Genomic DNA, 17,493 nt, shown 5'->3' on the forward strand with positions numbered 1-17,493 from the left:
GAACCCAACTGGCTGAACGGACTCAGACAGTATTTTCCTAGAGAGACATGTTTCCGTGAAACAGAGTGTTGCAATCTCTGTCTCTGTGGTAGGAAATTCTTGCCCTGAGCTTGTCAACATTATTTTCCAAAGACTATATTACTCGCTAATGCTCACTCTGAAGCGGTGGGTGGTGTGCGCCCTTCCTGAGTCGGACTAAAAGTTCGCTCAGAGTACCTCTTTTCCGCCAGCTGAGTTTTGGAACAGCCTCTAGGATCAGATCAATTTCCCTGGGGGGTACGAACAAAGGGTCTGTCGTATTCCTTGTCGTAATGCTGATAATCCTGGTGAGTTACCGTTGCTCTGATATCCAAAAGTTTTTCCCGACTGCATGTAATAACACAAAACAATGTCCTGGGCTAAAAATGTCAGAAATGACACAAAAAAAGAAATACTACAAAGCTTCCTAAGAGTTAGTTAGCATGGCAGCCCTATCCGTATGCGCCATGTTCCCATGTGGGTGTTGAATAAGATTAACCTCTTGAATCTATAGGGGCGCTATTTCATTATTGGATAAAAAAACGTGCCCGTTTTAAGCGCAATATTTTGTCACAAAAAGATGCTCGACTATGCATATAATTGACAGCTTTGGAAAGAAAACACTCTGACGTTTCCAAAACTGCAAAGATATTATCTGTGAGTGCCCCAGAACTGATGCTACAGGCGAAACCAAGACGAAACTTCAAACAGGAAATGAGCAAAATTTTGGAAGCTCTGTTTTCCAATGTCTCCTTATATGGCTGTGAATGCGACAGGAATGTGCCCACAATTTCTGCCGTTTCCCCAAGATGTCTGCAGCATTGTGACGTATTTGTAGGCATATCATTGGAAGATTGACCATAAGAGACTACATTTGCCAGGTGTCCGCCCGGTGTCCTCCGTCGAAATTGGTGCGTCATCTTCAACTGCACGTCTTTTTCCAAGCGATTCACAGGAGAAAGTAGACATTCACGAACGATATATCAATGAAGAGATATGTGAAAAACACCTTGAGGATTGATTCCAAACAGCGTTTGCCGTGTTTCAGTCGATATTATCTAGTTAATTTGGAAAACAGTTCGCCGTTTTGATGACTGAATTTTCGTTTTGTTTTTGGTACCCAAACGTGATGTACAAAACGGAGCGATTTCTCCTACACAAAGAATCTTTCAGGAAAAACTGAACATTTGTTATGTAACTGAGAGTCTCCTCATTGAAAACATCCGAAGTTCTTCAAAGGTAAATTATTTTATTTGAATGCTTTTCTGGGTTTTTGTGAAAATGTTGCCCGCTAAATGTTACGCTAAATGCTACGCTAGCTATCAATACTCTTACACAAATGCTTGTTTTGCTATGGTTGAAAAGCATATTTTGAAAATCTGAGATGACAGTGTTGTTAAGAAAAGGCTAAGCTTGAGAGATAGCATATTTATTTCATTTCATTTGCGATTTCATGAATAGTTAACGTTACGTTATGCTAATGAGCTTGAGGCTATAACTGGATACAGGTTTTTTTCATAGCCAAACGTGAACAAAACGGAGCGATTTGTCCTACACAAATATGTATATTTTTTAAACTGAACATTTGCTATCTAACTGAGAGTCTCCTCATTGAAAACATCTGAAGTTCTTCAAAGGTAAATTATTTTATTTCAATGCTTTTCTCTTTTTTGTGAAAATGTTGCTGGCTGAATTCTGGGCTTATAGCTATGCTGGCTATCAATACTCTTACACAAATGCTTGTTTAGCTATGGTTGAAAAGCATATTTTGAAAATCTGAGATGACAGTGTTGTTAACAAAAGTCTAAGCTTGAGAGCAAATATATTTATTTCATTTCATTTGCGATTTCATGAATAGTTAACGTTGCATTATGCTAATGAGCTTGAGGCTATAAATAGGATCCCGGATCCGGGATTGCTCGACGCAAGAAGTTAAGTAGATATGCTTACACTGAATTTATCCTCTCTGTGTGCCCACTTTGACTGCTAAGGAGTTATGGCATTAGATGCAATTTGACTGACTGCTGGACTGTGAGTATGCTTTAGACCTGGACAGCTGTCTAGCCCAGAGTGAAATGTGATGGATAGGTGAGCTATGTGGGACATATGGATATACCCAAGCATGAAAGAATGGAAGAAATTCTGTTTGTTCCTTTCTTTCAGAATCTCACTCAAGGCAAATTGCCTACATATTTTTTGTCTCAGTTTCTATTAGGGACGGAAAAGAACAACCTCAATGAGGCTGCCGTTCATTTTCAAAACCGAAAACAGAATCAATCTGGATTTTCTTGACAGTGAATCATTGATTTTCTCTCCTCTTTCCCAAACAGCTCCTTAGGGGTCATTTGTAAAGATTCACTGGGTAAGTGAACACATCGAGATGCAGCAGTCTGCTGTTAAAGAGACATCTGTCCCTCGTTTGTAGCCATGAACAGTATGCAGGATCACCCACGGCGGTGAGCGGGGTTGTGTCGGTGGTGATAAGCAGAGGGCATTACACTTGACAAAGTGGATTATTGTTTTTGACAGCGTGGAAGCCAGGCCAAATTCACAAGTATCTCATCATATCTGGCAACACCATGAGTCAGCAATCCATTATCCATTCAGGAGAATTGAGAGAATATTTCTAACGTCAATGTACACTTGCATGCGTGCGTGAATGTGAAACTCAAAGTGTATGAGTTGTGTCCACCTCTTCCATGAGAGCTGGCTGTATACAGTGCTAACATGATGAGCCTACTGTAATGTTCACATGGCAGGCTGAAAGTTTTTATTTATTTGACTAGGCAAGTCAGTTAAGAGCAAATTCTAATTTACAATGACATCCTACTCCGGCCAAACCCCGACGACGCTGGGCCAATTGTGCACAACCCTATGGGACTCCCAATCACGGCCAGATTCTAACCAGGTACTATAGCGATGCCTCTTGCACTGAGATGCAGTGCCTTAGACCGCTGCTCCACTCGGGAGCCCTATGTTGGCCCTTGGTTGTCGTAGTGTTAACCGTCTTCTAAAAGGCCAAGACCGCCAGAAGAACCCTTGACAAGCTCTTCTTGGTCGCCTTATCTTTCACAGTTCAGATAAAAATGTCATGCCTCTTAGTTAATCATGAAACCTCAAAGAGATTTGAATTTTTTAATTCACCAGATAACCTTTGGTGAAGAGATGTGCAGACTAGCTACATCATCCAAAGGACAAAAATAATCTGTCAATGGGTATTAGTTTGGGTTTAGGTAACCACGGGTTAACCCAGAACTAAAGTCTTTCAAAATTGGTCAGTTGCTCGATTGAGTTCTGAGTCCATACGTGTTAAGAAGAGAGAGAACAAGATTCAAAACCGGAACAAAGAGCTCCACTGTCACGGCCGTCATAAGAAGCGGACCAAGGTGCTGTGTGGTCAGCGTACATTTCTGTTTATTAGGTAAATGTCGCCAACAAACAACAAAACAAAGAAATTACCGTGAAGCTTAACTTAGGCTATGATGCCTATAACAAAGTCAACTTCCCACAAATAACAAAGGGGAAAACACTGCCTAAGTATGATTCCCAATCAGAGACAACGATAGACAGCTGTCCCTGATTGAGAACCATACCCTTCCAAAACATAGAAATAAAGAACATAGAATATAGAATGCCCACCCCACATCACACCCTGCCCTAACCAAATAGAGAAATAAAACGGCTCTCTAAGGTCAGGGCGTGACATCCACCCCCTCTCTTTTCAAGTTATAGGCAGTTCTATGGGACAAATGTCCCTTCCCCTTCCGAAATGTGAAAGTTGCTAACACCTACGAAATCCTGATTTGTCCAAATAACCAGTCACAAAAAACCCAAGCACCGAAACTAATGCTGCTGATCTCACGCATCCCATTGTATCATGACTGATCTACGGTACCATTTATGTTTACATATTCTGTCCACGAGAGATTAGGATTTAGGCAGTACTGTGAGGAAACTTGGCTTACTTTAAAATGTTTGTTGTGTCTTTACTACGATGGGCAACGTGCCTGTTTAATTCTTTAATTTATAATGGAATCAGGATATTTGGCCATTTCGAAATGGACCTGGGTCCATTTTTTATGACCCCATAGATTGAGGTTTTGAGTTTGTTTTTTTACCAGATAAGTCTAGAATGTTTCTTAAGATATGCCTTTGCTGCCTCTGCTCAAAGTAGTTTTTGGAATAGTATGTATTAATAATATGAATGCACTGTGTTCTGAAAGCCAACTGGGGAGATGGTTGGGGCCATGCCTTAATGTACCATATATGAAGCAATGTAAATAAAGGTTTTATGGTCTTATTATTTTAAACTCTGCCTGGTTTCACTGGCTGATTTAATGGCTTTGGAAAAAGGATCAGGTGGCCTTGCAAGCGGTTGCCTCGCAAAGCATATACAAGTATTTGATACACTGACGATTTTGCAGGTTTTCCTACTTACAAAGCATGTAGAGGTCTGTAATTTTTATCATAGGTACCCTTCAACGGTGAGAGACAATCTAAAATAAATCCAGAAAATCACATTGTATGAGTTTTAAGTAATTCATTTGCATTTTCTTGCATGACATAAGTATCACCTACCAACCAGTAAGAATTCCGGCTCTCACAGTTTTTCTTTAAGAAGCTCTCCTGTTCTCCACTCATTACCTGTATTAACTGCACCTGTTTGAACTCGTTACCTGTATAAAAGACACCCATCCACACACTCAATCAAACAGACAACAACCTCTCCAAAATGGCCAAGACCAGAGAGCTGTGTAACGACATCAGGGATAAAATTGTAGACCTGCACAAGGCTGGGATGGGCTACAAGACAACAGGCAAGCAGCTTGGTGAGAAGGCAACAACTGTTGGCGTAATTATTAGAAAATGGAAGAAGTTCAAGATGACGGTCAATCACCTTTCGGTCTGGGGCTCCATGCAAGATCTGACATTGTGAGGCATCAATAATCATGAGGAAGGTGAGGTATCAGCCCAGAAATACACGGCAGGAACTGGTCAATGACCTGAAGACAGCTGGGACCACAGTCTTAAAGAAAACCATTAGTGACACATTACGCCATCATGGATTAAAATCCTGCAGCACATGCAAGGTCCCCCTACTCAAGCCAGCGCATGTCCAGGCCTGTCTGAAGTTTGCCAATGACCATCTGGATGATCCAGAGGAGGAATGGGAGAAGGTCATGTGGTCTGATGAGGCGAAAATAGAGCTTTTTGGTCTAAACTCCACTCGCCGTGTTTGGAGGAAGAAGAAGGATGCGTACAACCCCAAGAACACCATCCCAACTGTGAAGCATGGAGGTGGAAACATCATTCTTTGGGGATGCGTTTCTGCAAAGGGGACAGGAGGATTGCACCATATTGAGGGGAGGATGGATTGGGCCATGTATAGCGAGATCTTGGCCAACAACCTCCTTCCCTCAGTAAGAGCATTGCAGATGGGCCGTGGCTGGGTCTTCCATCATGACATCGACCTGAAACACTCAGTCAGGGAAACTAAGGAGTGGCTCCGTAAGAAGCATCTCAAGGTCCTGGAGTGGCCTAGCCAGTCTCCAGACCTGAACCCAATACAAAATCTTTGGAGGGAGCTGAAAGTCCGTATTGCCCAGCGACAGCCCCGAAACCCCGGATCTGGAGAAGGTCTGTATGGAGGAGTGGGCCAAAATCCCTGCTGCAGTGTGTGCAAACCTGGTCAAGAACTACAGGAAACATATGATCTCTGTAATTGCAAACAAAGGTTTTTGTATCAAATATTAAGTTCTGCTTTTCTGATGTATCAAATACGTATGTCATGCAATAAAATGCAAATGAATTACTTAAAAATCATACAATGTGATTTTCTGTATTTTTGTTTTAGATTCCGTCTCTCACAGTTGAAATGTACCTATGATAAAAATTACAGACCTCTACATGCTTTGTAAGTAGGAAAACCTGCAAAATCGGCAGTGTATCAAATACTTGTTCTCCCCACTGTACATGAGCACGATTGAAAATAACACCATAAAAGTTATGAAATTAGTAACGTTACCTCGAGTGTCCACAGTTATAAGGAATATACACAAATACATTATGCTCCATAAACAGTGAGCTGCAGTTGAAACAGTATAACACAACATACAGGAACTATTATAACGTGATAAGGCACTTACTTTTATAGAAATGCAATCTGGATTTGAGCCTGGGTGTCTAGTGACGCTTCTAGCACTGAGACGCTGTGCCTTAGACAGCTGCGCCACTTGGGAGTCATAAGGTCAGGGTAGCTTCAAAATACAACACATGCTGATGCTTCTCTGACGCAATTAGCATTGTTTGCCAGAGCTAATAAAAAAATGTAGCTAGCTACCTAAGCATTGAGTATTACACCATAAAGGTTATGAAATGAGTAATGTTACCTCGCGTGTCCGCGGTTATCAGGAATTTCCACAAAAATATTATGCTACAATAGAAACAACATAACACGACATGCAGAAGCTATTATAATGTAATAAGGCACTCACTTTGATAGAAACGCACACATTTCCAAAGTTATTATTGGTAACGAAAACAACTGACTGTGACGCAGGCAACAGACGGAAAATGTGAACACGTGTGTGCAGGACAGGAGATGACTACTGAAATGACTGCAGACTTGAACTACCCAAACAATTGGGAAGTGTTTGGGGAATTTTGTCTGAATCAGTAATGTCAAAAAAATGTATTGGTCCGCAAAAGTAAAAATGACTTATTTTATGTGAATGAAGGAGGCGGAACACACCTTATTCAAACTGTTCCTAGAAAATAATTTGAAATTGACAAGTCGAAAGGCGGTGTGCTTTACGTAACAATCACATTCTGGAATGGAAAGAACCTTCTAACATCACGTGCATAAAAAAATTCACAAGATATATGGAACTCACGCATAAAAGGGTTAAACATATATGGGGATTGGAAATTATCCAGGCAATTAGATTAATGTAAGCTACAATCTGCCATATTAAAGCTAATCTACCCCCTAATTATAATTGTTTTAAAATGTTTCCTTACTCCGATAAACTGTATAATCTACCAATGATTCTACTCTGCAACATTGAATAATTGGAAACGTTGCTTTGTTATTATCAGTAATATGTCATCTTAAATCAAAAATTGTCTTTTGGAAGTTATTGCTAAGGTGTTTCAGTTTATTGGTAAAGGAAATACATATCTGTCATGCTGAGAGTTTGTTCTATGTACATTTTGTTTTCTGCATGGTCCAGTGCCTCTGTTTAATTGATTCCCCCAATTTGTTTATGTTGGCTTCCTACGTTTCCCAGTTGAAAACAACAGATAGGGATATTGCATCTCCTTTGTCACACACAATGAGGTACATGTAAAATTCATTAAAAAAGTGAACCTTTATCGTGTTACGCATTACAAAAAAATGATTTACTCTTATGTATTTTCTTCCATTTATCCTAATTCAACAAATCTTCCTAAATCGTCTCTAAATTAGAGATGATATTGTCTTAACATGCCTGCAATTTATTTTGATTTAGAGTTTAGTTATTTAGATCTGAAACTTCAGCCAGACAGAACCAACCTTCAGGCCAAGGAACTGAACCAAAACAAGAGCAGAAAAAAGGAAAATCATTTTTTTTTGTGTTGGCCCATCTGAAAATGTCTGTAGGAGCAAAAACCAAATTCACCTTCCAGGCCCACAGAGACAAAGGCTGGAACAGAAGAGGAAGATGGAAAAGAAAACAAACAGGAATCCACTAAAGGAGCTTGTGCCAAGACAACGGGTCACCTTTTAAATGTTAATGATGATGATCATTGTAAAACTAGGACGAGGTGACAATGCCAATTTGTGTACGTGACTGCAGAGCTTTTTATACTCCAGTGATGCACTGCACTTTCAGCACCATCTCCTGTTAGTAATATGGTTGTGATCAGGATAACTTGTTTGGTTTTAGTTGTTCAATAGATGACTAATATGAGAGCCTAATGATGTAGGCAATTTCTGAGAGTAGAGCATGACACCCACACTAATAAATATTTTTCTATTTTGAACCAGGGAGTTGTCTGCAATTTCTGAAATTGTCAAGACAATCAAAGTACAATACAAAATGCCAGCATTTGATTTCTTAACATAGCAGCAGGCGACACTGAATGAATGCAATCAGGTAATTGACAGTGTTTCCAACACATCAGACATCACAAAGCTACCAGCTACCTTTTCTCTACAGAAGAACACCCACCCACTCTCAATTGACATACTCCAACCCTTAAAGCTATGAAGGCAAGTTGCCAGTTCTAATTGACTGCAGTCAGCAAGCCATCTGATTGGTTGACTTTACTCCAGCAGATAGAGAGAGCGAGCCCAGGGAGCAAAGTCACCGAAGAAGGTGTTGATCTTGAGGAGTGAGAAGTCCCACAATGTCCTAATTGATCTGGCTTTACACATGACCTGAGAGCTATCCGAGAGCATGCCTACACTATTCCCCCATCTATTCCTTCCCTGATAATGAGGCCTTAAATTGGAATGACGCATTACCCTGAATGGATACATAGACATGTTGGTAGCTTTGTTTAACTGCACGTCTTCCTTGGTTTCTTCTTTTTATAGTCAAGGTAACTTAGGAGAGGAGCAGCAGATTGTCAGAAGTACAGAAATACACTATACTGTAGCTACAGCAAGACGGGTGAGATTTTTTGCTGTTCCTAACAAGTCATTGAAAAGGAAACAAAGAGCACTAATAAGCTGTAGGATACTAGACTTCTTGGCTTAGGAACTATACAATGACAAGCAGGAGTTGCCTGGTTGTTGTGTTCTCGCTGTTGTCATTACTAAAATGTCTGCTCATTTAAAAGCTATATTTTTATTTATCCTTTATTTAACTAGGCAAGTCAGTTAAGAAACAATTCTTATTTTCAATGAAGGCCTAGGAACAGTGGGTTAACTGCCTGTTCAGGGGCAGAATGACAGATTTGAACTTATCAGCTGGGGATATGAACTTGCAACATTTCAGTTCCTAGTCCAATGCTCTAACCACTAGGCTACCCTGCCACCCCAACTCAATGTGTGGGCAGTGAGCACATAGCCTATCTTCTCTTGAGAGCCATGTCTGCCTACGGCGGCCTTTCTCAATAGCAAGGCTATGCTCACTGAGTCTGGACATAGTCAAAGTTTTCTTAAGTTTGGGTCAGTCACAGTGGTCAGGTATTCTGCCACTGTGTACTTTCTGTTTAGGCCCAAATAGCATTCTAGTTTGCTCTGTTCTTTTGTACATTTTTTCCAATGTGTCAAGTATATCTTCTTGGATATCCATCAGTGATGTTGATCTATTCAAATGTACGTTTTTTTCTCTCAATATATCACTTTCTTTCCTTCCCTCCTGATGTCCCAGTGTAGCTACAACATCGAAGTCACACTTCGTGGAGTGCATCCATTGATTTAATAAAGCTTGTTGCGAACGGTGTGTCGAAAGAAATCCACCCCCTCATCTCCATTCTCCTAAAGAGGCAGATGAACTGGTGGATATCATTTGTATGTCCAGTACCATTTGTATGTGTCCAGTATGAAGGAAGTTAGATGTAATTTTGCAATCCAATGTTAGCTAGCATTAGCGCAATGACTGGAAGTCTATGAGTATCTGCTAGCATGGTAGTGCCAAAATAAGAAATTAGTGATTCATGGAAAGGCATAGACTGTGTCTGGAGCGCGTCTGACAGGGAGAATAAATGTGATCCTCAATGTAATGATCACTGTAAGCCCAGAGATGTTCTCCGTAGCATGCTGAAAATCAAGGCGCACAGCACATAGGACCATGCCCCCCAAATCACAGCCACATACTTAATAATTCGGCTCCCTTCACATTACATCCTTTATTTTCTAGTTCATACTTAGAGTTATAAAGTTGGTTAGATGCTCGCAACAACAGGAGGCCTGATATTTAGGTCTTTTGATGTGCCAAAGGAGATAATAAAAGCTTGCAGGATTGTGATTTGGGCCGGTCAGTTGTTGCAGGCATGTTATTTACATGAAAGGGTTGCAGAAGCAGTGAACCTCTACTTTGGAAATATATTTCATAGTGCTAGGCGAGAGAATTATAGAAAATTACATGTTCTTTGACTGGCATTTAGTTTGTTGTGGAATATAATTTTTAGACTACACAGAAACCTTAGAAGAAAATGTAAATACTGCTGTTTATTGTGCTATAGATCAAACATATACCTGTAATCTTCCATTACTCAACACTATACTTTCTCAAATGTGCATTTTACGTGCCTTAATATGTTATTTTTGCTCCAGTTGTAATTGTCAGCAGAGTTTTACGTCTTTGAGTGCTCAATTGAGAATAAAGATATGCTACTAAATGTATACACGTTGTCCGATCATTCTGAGCCCAATCTTGTTAATAAACCCATGTTCCTCTCCTCTCCACTGCAGAAATCTCAGATAAAGAGAGGGAGAAGAAAGGAGCAGAGCTCTCACATTGTCTTTTATCATGCTCAATTTAATTGCTCAGTAAACAATCTGATGACCAAAATTAGAACATGGGCCAATTTGGGTTGAATCTTTTCCCCTCCAAGGCTGTGACCTATTTGACTTCTAATTAGTTTATAAAGAGTCTCTCTAACACAGAGGCATTGCAACTTCACTAGATGACTGTTCAGTTAAAGTACTGTAAAGACACCGGTGTTTCAAATGACCTTTATACAGAGTGTATATGTTCTCTTGTAGGACCAACACTTTGCTAGACAGTTCAAGCAACTTTCTGTATCATGGGAATAAATGTTGTAAAAGGTTCGTATGACCTTCAGGGCTCATAGGAGTTATCACAACTGTAGGTCTATCTATCTCTCCACAGCACAATGGCACATACAGTACAGTTGATACTATAGCATTCAGCTAAATCTTCTTTTTTGATTCAGTTGTAATGGATCATATATTGAACCTTGATCATCCGCATGACTCAAGAGCAGACTAGATATCCTTTAGCTCTAAACTAATCAGACTTTTGTGGCTTTCCCCACTACACTGTAGCCATAACTGACCTCAAACCTGCCCAAATCACCACAGCACTTTCTATGAACCTCCATGGTGATCGCCCTACAACCCTGCGAGCGTATCCCAGGCCCAGTCTGCTTTTCTGGGGTGACTCATCGGATGTGCCCTGTGAGGTTGCTGCATGACCATGAATGTCTGAATGAATCATACCATGTTTTCAATTTACATCAACTGTGTGTATTATCTAACATCAAACTTTCACTGATTTAAAGTATGCTGTCCTAATATGGACACCATAGCAATATTAAGTATAATATTTTTTGTTGGTTCTGGCTTAGTTGTGCCCTCTAATTGAACAATACATTCTATGACTATAATTAAATCAACACATTGCCTGTTTTCTCAATAGTCCTATTTTAACCAACAGGTCTCTTTTGAATTGTAAATATGGAGTTACACATTCATTCATTCTGCTATTTAAATAATTTACTGATTCGCCTTCAGGACCATGTCTCTCAACAGGGGAAGATAATGGAAATGAATTTGTGACACAGACAATGTTACAGTAAGTGTATTAAACACACGATTTTCATCTCCTCTGTGAATAACTAACATCTCGCATTGTTTACTCTGGAAAGACATTCATCTTAAAAAGTGCAACTGCCAAAGTGATTCTCCAAAATGTCTGATCAATCATAAACAGCAATAATGGATGGCGTCGTGGCTGGCGGAATGGTGGGAGAGGATTGTCACGGTAATGCACACCAGCCGTCTACCACCCTGACACTGCCTTATCAGGATGTTAATGCTGGCGGGTGGCCCCCACCAAGTCGAGCTGCGTTATTGGTGGGCCGTATCACATTGAGCCAATGGATCACTTGGTTGAAGGATGACAGCGACCATTCCCCCGGTGTCAACTACTGAGGGAGAAAGCATATCTCAACGCAGGCCACTAAAAGGACAACATATTGCATTTTTAATTGTACCTGACAGATGTTATGACTCGGCACACTATCTGTAACACTCCGTTTTGAAAAGGGTTATCTTCATTTTTTTAACACCTCCTACTCCATATTGGACACATCAGTCTCCTGCACCAGGAAGGCGAAAGGAAGGTGACAGGAAGGCAATTTTGAAAAAATATATAATAAACATTTTAGGACATGCCATCTCATCGTATCACCTCTGAGGAAGATTAACAATGACACACACTGGAATGCCTGTGGCGAAGAAAGACTCCCTCCCTTCTTCTTTCCCTCACCTCTTCTCTACCTGACAGGGGGAACAAAGAAAAATACCAGAGCTGTGATTTGTTGCAGCGGGTGGAGTTGGAGTTCGGATAAAAAAAAGACGTTGAAGTTGAATCTTTGAATAATATATTTGGACCATTCAGTTGTCTTGCTACTTCTATTGTAGTGTACTCTCCACTTATGGCCTTGTTGGAGCCGAACGCGCCGGGGAGGGGGTACCGTCCTGTGGCTGGAGCCGCGTGTCGGGGAGAGGGGTACTATCACGTGTGCTCCCTCTCTGTCCTCTAGGTCACCAGGCTGATCATTATAGCATACACCTGTCACCATCATTACCATCACTTCCCGGATTACCTCCCCTATATATGTCACTCCCTTTGGTTCCTTCCCCAGACATTATTGTTTCAGTTTCATGTCTGTGTGTTGTTCGTGTTTCTTGTTTTGTTTTATGTTGCGTTTATTTATTAAAACACTCACTCCCTGAACTTGCTTCCCGACTCTCAGCGCACATTGTTACCACACGTCAAACCACCGAATCATAAAGCATGTAGAAAATGTCTCCAGTTTGGATGATAGAGTAAACACAGGTCAAGGTGACTTTTGTTGTGAGCAACAGCAGGTGTGAACCAGTCTCCACAAACATCATGGTCTGGTAGAGAGTTGCATCTGTCCCAATAGTAGCTGTGCATGCTTAAATGTTACTCTTTGGTTTCCAGAAAATACCCATCCAAAATGGCGCGGGGATGTATCACTATGTCCCTGTGAATTTACAGAGACATTGCAGCCACAATGAAGTTGTTAAGGTAGCACTCTTTTATCGCTGGACTTTGAAGTTGAAGTGGGAAAAGTGATTATGAAATGGAATGCCACCACATAAAGAATTCAGATAAAGATAGAAGAATGTTGTGTAAGAATGTGCCACATAATGGGAACATATGGAAACCATTGCTTTTCTGTTGGTGTGAATGGCGGCTGCATCTTCTAAATGTACGAAAAGCAGACATTTATCTGGAGATGGTTTAGTTCAATGAAAATAAATGTTGACTGTGTTGTGTACGTTTCAGGTGTATTTGTGCAATAGCTTATGAAAGTGGTGTGATCAATCAATCATGTTTTTCAAACCAATAGTAGGTGAGAACGCTCTCCACATTTCATGGGAGGTCTTTAAATAAAATTCCCTACAGATAAGCACCTCCATTGTGGTTTAACGAGCATTCAGTAAATTTACATAGATTGTAATTAGTCCTCCTCCAGGCAGTGTATAACTAACTCTACTCCCTTCTGTTGTAGGGAGAGGGAGAGGAAGGAGGAAGAGAGAGAGAGAGAGATAGAGGATGGACTGAGGGAGGGGGAGGTAAAGAGGGAGTAAGGGCTGTGGGGTGATAGAGAGAGGGAGGGATGGAAAGGACAGAGGAAGGGAGGGTGAGAGAAAGGATACGATGACAGAGGAGAGAGGCTTGTATGAGAGAGAACAAGCAAGATGGGAGAGAGGGATGTGTGGGAGGGAGAGAGAGACATTTTAAGGAGGAGAGAAGAGGGCAGATATAGGTGGGGGTAGGGGAAAGAAATTGAGTTTAGAAGGGAAAGAACTAGCGAGAAAGAGGCAGCAAGGAGAGGCACGGACATAGGGAAAGGAATGTTAGAGGAGAAAGTAGGGAGGGAGAGAGGTAGAACTCCATAAGGAAACCATGGCTTGGCTACCTTCCTAGTTCTCCATAACTAAGGCAACAATAATCATCACTATGATGGTGAACAGGTAGAGCTCCATCCAGACCAACTCTCTCATACCGTATTTCCTGTCTGTTTATGAAGCTCTTTTCTCCAGCTGGCAGTATTTAAAAGGTAATGATTTGTAAGGTTAACCTTGGGCTGGCTCCACAGACCACTACTGTATATATCTTCCTTGTGCTGTGAATGAGGAGAATCAATAAGGATGTAATAAAGACGATGAGTGCTGTATCAGCTGAAGGCCAAAAATATGAACTGTGTGTGTGTGTGTTTGCTGGCCTGCGTGCAAAACAAGCTCTCACTGTCTCACAGCAGAATCTAAAAAACATCAAACTTTGAGGTTGCTCCAACCATCAAATTTAGAAGTGTTTTTGTTTCTCCTGCTGCTCAGTATCGTTCCATTTCAGCAAACGTTGCATTTCATGCACTCATTCTGAATGGTTAAGGTAAGGGTTAAGGTTTGGGATAGGGTTCAAACAAAACAATTAAAACCAGTGTCTACGACTGGCATCGAACGCGCATGGTATCCCATGACTCTGGATCCGAAGGTTGTGTGTTCGATGCTGGTTATGGACACTGGTTAAACTTAATGTTTGAACCCTATCCCAAACCGTAACCCATGGGATTACACCCATCCACCACCCGGCCCACTGGTGTGTGTATGTGTGTGCTTGAGTATGTCTATGTGTAGTGTGTGTATGTATATGAGACCGTTGGTGAAAATTGTTAAAGCTGCACAGTGTGTTACATTGTAATGGGATATCTCCCAAGATTTCCCTTACCATCTAATCCGGCATAAACATGCTACCTAACAGACTTTTTAAAATCCAGCATTCCCCCTTGTTTTATCAGAGTTTAGGCGTAGTGCTACAAGCTCATGCAGCATCTCTCACACACACAAATGTACTCTATTTACACACACACAGACACTTTTGTATCTCACTATTTATTAATTAGTTTACCATTGTTTTACCAGGTAAGTTGACTGAGAACACATTCTCATTTACAGCAACAACCTGAGGAATAGGTACAGGGGAGAGGGGGGGATCAATGAGCCAATTGGAAGCTATAAGTGATTGTGTGGGGGCCATTTGAAGAAGCGCTTAGTAAATGCACTTACCACCAGCTCTAAAGCATACGTGTCAGTCAAGGAAAATCATGACAGGAAAAGGGATCCTGTTTTCCAACCACAGGCGACATAAGACACACGTGCGCGCACACACCACTAGGGTAGAACCATCAAACCTCTCCATTGTGGAGTGTGTGTGCCCTGATAGGGAGATGTTTGATGGCTCTTTCTCATTAACAGGCCTCTCCCTCCACTTGATGTAGTAATTGCTTGGCCGCTGACGCATTACTAAAAGGCTGGGGGCCTTAATCACTTTTGGATAAAGATCAACGTTTCGTTTGGCTGCCATCGGCACTTACATTTGTCTCTGCTGCATTTGAGGATCTCTGTCTGTCTGTGCTGTCTCTGCTGTTCCTGGGGCTTAAGAGTAGAGTACACCTGATCAGTTGTGTGGTTATGGGGTGTATACAGTGTAGCTACGTTGTGTGGAATCAAGTAGAACATGTGCTGAAGTCTTTGAATGAGAGGAATCGTTGTGTAAACAGGCAGAAGTCTCAAGAAAAATATACACTGCTCAAAAGAATAAAGGGAACACTAAAATAACTTTTTTACTTTACATAGTTGAATGTGCTGACAATAAAATCACACAAAAGTGATCAATGGAAATCAAATTTATCAACCCATGGAGGTCTGGATTTGGAGTGACACTCAAAATTAAAGTGGAAAACCACACTACAGGCTAATCCAACTTTGATGTAATGTCCTTAAAACAAGTCAAAATTAGGCTCAGTAGTGTGTGGGGCCTCCACGTGCCTGTATGACCTCCCTACAATGCCTGGGCATGCTCCTGATGAGGTGGCGGATGGTCTCCTGAGGGATCTCCTCCCAGACCTGGACTAAAGCATCCGCCAACTCCTGGACAGTCTGTGGTGCAATGTGGCGTTGGTGGATGGAGCGAGACATGATGTCCCAGATGTGCTCAATTGGATTCAGGTCTGGGGTACGGGCGGGCCAGTCCATAGCATCAATGCCTTCCTCCTGCAGGAACTGCTGACACACTCCAGCCACATGAGGTGTAGCATTGTCTTGCATTAGGAGGAACCCAGGGCCAACCGCACCAGCATATGGTCTCACAAGGGGTCTGAGGATCTCATCTCGGTACCTAATGGCAGTCAGGCTACCTCTGGCGAGCACATGGAGGGCTGTGCGGCCCCCCAAAGAAATGCCACCCCACACCATGACTGACACACCGCCAAACCGGTCATGCTGGAGGATGTTTCAGGCAGCAGAACGTTCTCCACTGCGTCTCCAGACTCTGTCACGTCTGTCACGTGCTCAGTGTGAACCTGCTTTCATCTGTGAAGAGCACAGGGCGCCAGTGGTGAATTTGGCAATCTTGGTGTTCTCTGGCAAATGCCAAAACGTCCTGCACGGTGTTGGGCTGTAAGCACAACCCCCACCTGTGGACGTCGGGCCCACATACCACCCTCATGGAGTCCGTTTATGACCGTTTGAGCAGACACATGCACATTTGTGGCCTGCTGTAGGTCATTTTGCAGGGCTCTGGCAGTGCTACTCCTGCTCCTCCTTGCACAAAGGCGGGGGTAGCGGTCCTGTTGGGTTGTTGCCCTCCTACGGCCTCCTCCACGTCTCCTGATGTACTGGCCTGTCTCCTGGTAGTGCCTCCATGCTCTGGACATTACGTTGACAGACACAGCAAACCTTCTTGCCACAGCTCGCATTGATGTTCCATCCTGGATGAGCTGCACTACCTGAGCCACTTGTTTGGGTTGTAAACTCCGTCTCATGCTACCACTAGAGTGAAAGCACCGCCAGCATTCAAAAGTGACCAAAACATCAGCCAGGAAGCATAGGAACTGAGCAGTGGTCTGTGGTTGCCACCTGCATAACCACTCCTTTATTGGGGGTGTCTTGCTAATTTTCTATAATTTCCACCTGTTGTCTATTCCATTTGCACAACAGCATGTGAAATTTATTGTCAATCAGTGTTGCTTCCTAAGTGGACAGTTTGATTCCACAGAAGTGTGATTGACTTGGAGTTACATTGTGTTGTTTTAGTGTTCCCTTTTATTTTTTTAGCAGTGTATTAGAACAAAATGGTCAACTAATTTTCCCCACGCTAGATTTAAGTTTTAATGATTATTCTTTGACATGTGAGATGTTCAATAACACAGATTCTGTATGGTTCATTCAACCATGAACACTGTCGTCATATGCAGCGCCAGTTATCCACAAGTAGACAGACATTCTGAGGTGAATTTTATTAGCCAGGCTTCTCCGCCACGCCATACTGATTCAACACTCCTGAGGGACTAGACATTCATTAAGTATTCACTATGGAAAAGCATATTTAATTTAGGTTACTTGTTACCGGGCCACATAACATTGACCCTGGCGATAGACACCAGCAATTCGCAGGGCTAATACAATTAAACTTCTGACTG

Source organism: Oncorhynchus masou, chromosome 5 (assembly GCF_036934945.1).
Source record: "Oncorhynchus masou masou isolate Uvic2021 chromosome 5, UVic_Omas_1.1, whole genome shotgun sequence".
NCBI classification, from domain to species: Eukaryota; Metazoa; Chordata; class Actinopteri; order Salmoniformes; family Salmonidae; genus Oncorhynchus; species Oncorhynchus masou.